Genomic DNA, 6,220 nt, shown 5'->3' with positions numbered 1-6,220 from the left:
CCACGCCTCACAACGTAAACCACGCCCCATATGGGCATAGACCACGCCCAAAACGAAGGCCACGCCCACTAGACGGCGCCCTGGGCCGCTCCGGCCACGCCCCTTTCACGAAGACAGGTCTGTCACATCCCGCCCCTCGTCACAGGCCCCGCCCCCTTACGGAAAGCTTTCCCTTCCCAGGCCACACCACCGGCCAACAGACCACTCCCCCTCCAGCCCACGCGCCGCTCCCGCTTCTCTGCCCTGCGGCGCCCCCTGCCGGGCGAGAGGGAAATCAAAGCCCGGCCTGGGAAGCAAAGCCCCGCTTGGCGAGAAGGGCCTCTATTGGGGAGCAAAGCCCAGATTAAGGAGTAAATTTCCTCTTGATGAGTAAATTTCCACTTAAGGAGGAAAGCTCTGCTTAGCGAGAAAAGCCTCGCTTAGGGAGAAAAGCTTGGTTGACAGAGCTAAGCTCAGTTTAGGAAACTAAGCTTGTTTTGGGGAGCAAAGCTCCACTCAGGGAAAAAAGATGAATTAGGGAGCAAAGCCTGGTTTAGGGAGCAAAACCCGGCTTGGGGAGAAAAGCTTCACTTACAGAACAAAGCTCATCTTGGGGAGCAAAGCCTGGTTTATGGAGCAAAGCCCGGCTTGGGGAGCAAATGCCAGCTTAGAGGGTGCCCTGCACCACTCTCACAAAACCACCTGTGCGACAGCCTTGCCCTCCCTTCTCCCAGCACGGGTTGCACGGGCTGCACGGGCTGACGCTCAGCCTGCTTTTCCATCACGGTGCTGTGGGAACTCCTGGGCAGTTTGTTCAGTTTGTGACCCATTGGCTGCTGTCACTGTGCCATGGCGGGGCTGCAGTTAATGTAGTGTCAAATGCTGCTCTAATACTCCACTTCTAAGCTGAGGAAGCTATGGACATGCCTCCAGTTTTGAGCTTTGCACAAGAGAAAAGCATCCCACCTCCCAGGCTCAACACACAGCGGAAGCGCCTGCAGCCAGCGTGTCCGTGTGCCTGATTCTCCTCTGCCTTATTTTGCACCGTATATGGGCTTGATGCAGCCGAGTCCTTCCATTGACTGCACTGGGACTGGCTATGCACGAGCTGCTGAGCGAGGAGGCAGCGAAGCATCACCCTCTGTACGAGCTACCAAATTAGACAAAAAAGAGGAGGAGTGACTCACTTCAAACTTTTTCATCTCCCCAGGAGGTCCTCCTCTCCCTCTCAGACACACACACACATACACACAAACATTAAAATTTCGCCCAGTGCTGCAGCACTGAGGGTTTTGCAGGGGTTTGCTGCTTCACAGGCAACCGGCTTTGCACAGCTCCCACCTTTGCACTGACTCCTCAGGACTGCTCCCAACCAAAGCTCACACTGGGAAAGACCTGGAATTTGACACAAGCCCTGCAAGGGTGGCTCCATGACACACCAGCACCGATCTGCTCTGGGCACTGCACCCCCTCCTTTGCTCTGTCCCCCCCTTCCCAAAGCCTTCCACTTCAGCAACACATGTCCCTGCTGTGCCCTTAGAAAGGCCACATTTTGCTCTCTGCTGTGTAAGTTTTCTCCTAATCTCAATAAAACCTCCAGGATTTGAGCCCAACCAACACAGATAAATCATTGGCTTTGGCCTAAAAGTCAGCCAATTTAGCCTTGGCAGATTTGCTCTGTCAGAGGTCACCGAGAAGCTGAGATTTTCTAAAGACATTTGCTTTTTCTTGGCTTTGTGGTCAAAATCAAGTCCCTCGGTGACACTCTAACACCTGCTGTTCTTTTGTGGAGGAAACCACTATGCTTCTGGGAAGAGGTGAGGTCCTGTGGTTTACGAGGCTTTTTCTGCCTCTGGGGTCACTGTTGTCCTAAAATCCCCAAGTAAAGAGCACACTGACGACCAGCGTCCTGCATGGAGCCGCGCTGTCACCCTGGCGGGAGCAGGGCAGCTGGTTTAAATGAGCTTTCTGGGGTTCTCTGTGGGTGTCCTGCCAAATGTCCAGTTGGCAATTGCTCTTCTTTTCTGACTGACAATTTGACTATGTTTTTGCTGCAACTGTATAATAAATCTTTATGCATTCATTGTTGAAAATACAGTAGATCCTGAACCTCTGCTTTTATCCCTCTTGACAAAACACCATAAAACTCCCTTTAAATGTTGGATAGCTTTCCAGGCTGGTGGATCTACTTCTCCATCAGTTATGTGTATTGATGTCTGCTAAACAGCCTGAAGTTAATATATAGAATCAGAATCAGAGGATAGTTCGAGTTGGAAGGGACCTTAAAGCCCACCCAATTCCAACGCCCTGTCATGGGCAGGGACACCTCCCAATGGATCAGGTTACTCAAAGCCCCATCCAACCTGGCCTTGAACACCTCCGGGGAGGGGGCAGCCACAGCTTTCCTGGGCAGCCTGGGCCAGTGCCTCCCCACCCTCACAGTAAAAAAATTCTTCCAAATGTCTAATCTAAATCTCCCCTTTTTCATCTTCAAACCATTCCCCCTTGTCCTATCTCTGCAATCCCCGATGAAGAGCCCTTCCTCAGCTTTCCTGTACGTGAAGTACATAATTAAAGTACTGAAAAGACATAATTCCTGGGCCTGGACCTGCAATTGGGCAAGGAATTTGTGATGTAGGATGGGGAATGCCTGAAATGGGCAAAGTATGGGCAAGCCATTTCTGAAACAGATCTGGAAGTTTTGTTAACCGGACTCCAACACTCGGTAGCACCCTGAGAACCTCCTGACCAACACGGGTATGGGGAGACCTGAAATGCAAATGAGTCGTTGGAATCATTCGCCCCGAAGACTTTAATGAAATAATTTGCATCTGCAGAAAAAGGGGAAAGAAACCTGATGTGCTCTACCCATGATGGGCAAATTAAAAAACACCCAGAGACTTTTGCTGCTGCAGATATTTATCTTTCCTTGTGGGAAGAAGTGTGGTGGAGCCACAACTTTGTGCATTCACTGACATTGACAGGTCACTGTCACAGCTGCAGGTGAGCCTGACAGAAGAGAATGTGAAGCAGCAGACCTTCGGCACCACCAAGACAAGTAATGGCATGGAACATCCCTCTTTCCAAGGTAAACCCCTGGTGCCATGGACCACATCTTGCCCCTAGGAAGCCAGCAGGCAATAGCAGCAAAGATCCATGGAGGGGGAGGGCAGGGGGGACTTATAGTCTTCACTGCCGCTTCAGTGATAGCAGAGGCAAATTTGGTCTCTGTGGTCTCTTCAGCTCCAGTGAAAGTCTTGTGCTTTTGAAGGGCTCATTGTCAGCATCCTACAAAGTGTCACCCTGGTAACTCTTAATCCTGCTGCAGCACAGATTGTTCTGCATGCGCTCTCATCTGAGGAGTTTAAAGGATGAAGCTGTCACTGGGGAAATGTTCTGATTCCGACATTCTTGAGACAGATTGACACAAAGGAAATGTAGTTTATTAAAATGGTGCAAGATGTCTTGATTCCTATTTATATTAGAGCTTCAAAACACGTTTGTTTACAGACAGTTCCTGCAATTGGATCAATGCAGGAATAATCCCCTATAGTGGGTGGGGAAGGAGTGGGAAGTATGGCAGTATTTGCCGTCTTGGGAAGTATGGCAATATTTGCTGTCTTCCCCTTTTGGCTTTCATGGCTATTCTGTGTTTATAATAGAAATAACAAAGCAAACACTAGCCATTTACTATTTTAATGAATATCAGATACTCCTCCAATACTAGGCAAAGCTGGATTTCAGCTCCCTGCAATCCTTTCCCTGGGCTCTACAAAACCTGCAACCTCTTAAAAGCTGCCTAAAACATCACCTGGGCAAGGGATGCTTCTCCATGGACTGGTACTGGGGACCTTCTCTCCTTCCAGACCACGGGGGATGGTTTCTGACTCCCACAGTCCCTGTGGTGTCTCCGGCATCCTTGCTGACTTCAGCGGGAGTTTCACAGTTTATGGATTTCTTCTGCAAGAGGTGCCAAAGAAGAGCAACTCCCTACAAGCTGTCCTGTCATACTTGCACCCTTCTGGATAACCCTTTGCAGGCAGATAACCTGAAAGCAAGAGCCTATCTGCAGAGGGATTTTGCTGTCTGTACACGCCACAGCCCCGAGAGTAAGCACTGTCCTTCTGCGACCTTTGGAAGTCAGAAGGATGAGCAGCAACCTGGTTTTCTTTCCAAAAAGCTGTTGAAAACAGGAGCCTTGTTTGACTTGGTACTGATGCACCTTCTTTTTTTTTTTTTTTAAGAATCTCCCTCAGAAACACTTATTTCAAAGAATGCTGAGGTTCTGATTAAGGTATTTTTGTTACCTTTATAGGGGTGAGTTTTCTTTTCGGTGAGCAGTTTAATTGCTTCTGTCTGCAGGGTTTTGAAGAGCACTTGCAGAAGTGGTGTCCACCTCTAGATGGTGTGTTTTACTCAGAGAATTCATGCTGCGCCTTTACACGAGTCCTGCTCACTTGTCTGAGGTTGCAAACCCTCTCCAACCAAACCACACAGAGTTTAGTATTTCCTTGGTTTCTTATCATGCGGATCTGGATGCAGTGTTACGCAAAAATGATAAAAACATATTCCTTAGACCCTTCCAAAAGGTGTACTATATGGCACATGTGGTTGGAGATGTGAGGTATCTCCTGAGTAACGTGTCTGTTGGGTAGCTGATAGCATTGCACATCTTGTGGGTTCATTCCCGTGCTAAGTGAGTTAAAACAGAATCTAACATTTTCTAATACATCGCCTCTGCTCTTGTTCTTGAATGTAAAGAAAGAGGGAAGGACAATGATGAGTAACACCAAACAGCCGAAAGAGCGGTGGTGGTGCAATAACTAGATCCACCCAAGGTACTGACATTTCTGGATGGCATAGGATGGAGCTATGAAGCTTTGAGTGGGGGTGCAGAAGTATTTTAGCAAGTGTGTAACATTCCCACAAACTTTTGAGAGCTGTAGGCTGCTTGGGCAGGTGATTCCGGACTTTTAAGATGGTTTCTGTGGTACAGGCTGCCCAAAAGGCTTAAGAACTTTTTCCAAACATTAACTCACTAAGCCTTAAAATTCTCCTGTGAGGCAGATGAAGTGATCCTGACCTGGTCTTCGTGTCCCAGGTCCCTTTCAGGACACCACAGCTGCTCTTAATATGTAGCACAGCAGTTCAGGGCAGACAAGAAATGATGACAACTATCAGATCCATGTAATGGAGGACAATCATAACTCTGTGCAGTTTCAATTCAGATCTTAGCAGGCACCACCCACAGTGGTGGTGAGACGAGGGCAGGTAGAGATGTACTTTGTGGTGGGATGTGCAATAACCAGAGCGTCCACACAGGACTGGGCTGGGCTGTACTATAGAACTTGTAGCATTGCTACATGGAAATGTCTTGGCAGATTCAAAAGCTGATCTGTCATTGGACCTATGATTCTATTTTGTGCCTGTTTTTTGATAGTCTGGAGGAAAATGCGTACGGAAGTATATCCAAGAGTATATCCTTAATACCCTTCAATACACAGAAGCATAAATAAATTATATACCCTGGTTAACAAAATATCCAAGATATAGTTTATGACCTGTTTGAAGCAGAGAGTTTCCTTATGAATGTCAGTGTTGTCCTGCTTGAAGGAATAATATGAGACAATTCAACACCTCCAGTTTTGCTTGCTTAGGAAAGAAAAAAGGAGGACGTAGAGAATTAATATCACTACTTTGAAGTTAGGGATAAGGGCCTTTTGTGTTTGCTACACTCCTTTTCACTTTGCTTTTGGGTTTTTTTTGGTTGTTGTTTCAGAAATTGAAAGGACGTGTAGTTGTCTTCGCTGCTCTAAGGCACAGGAACAGTGAGGTTAAATTAACTCAGAGCAGAAAAGGCACCAATCTGCTTGCCCTGTCCAGCTGAAATGTGCAGAAAGTAATCAACAGAAAGTAATCAAATAGAATGAATGGTGAAAAACAGATAAAAAACATCTGCTGGGCTTTCATAAGGTAAAATGTTCATAACATGGGTAAGGAAATTGCTCATGCTGACTTCAATGGATCCAAGATTTTCTCCATGATTTCTAACCTGAAATTGCTGCTTTTAGAAGTTTTGTTTTTTTTTTTTTTTTAAAAAAAATGCCCTTGTATGGAATCAACTTTTCTAGTGCATTATGAGTAATATCTACTGCTTTTATTTTACATCTCATCTTAGCGATAGAACTTTCTTGTAAATAAGGGTTATTTCCACTAAAAGGCTATTATGAAGTTATCTTTG

Source organism: Cuculus canorus, chromosome 12 (genome assembly GCF_017976375.1).
Source record: "Cuculus canorus isolate bCucCan1 chromosome 12, bCucCan1.pri, whole genome shotgun sequence".
Taxonomy (NCBI): domain Eukaryota; kingdom Metazoa; phylum Chordata; class Aves; order Cuculiformes; family Cuculidae; genus Cuculus; species Cuculus canorus.
The sequence above is the reverse complement of the archived record's forward strand: the minus strand, read 5'-3'. Positions refer to the sequence as shown.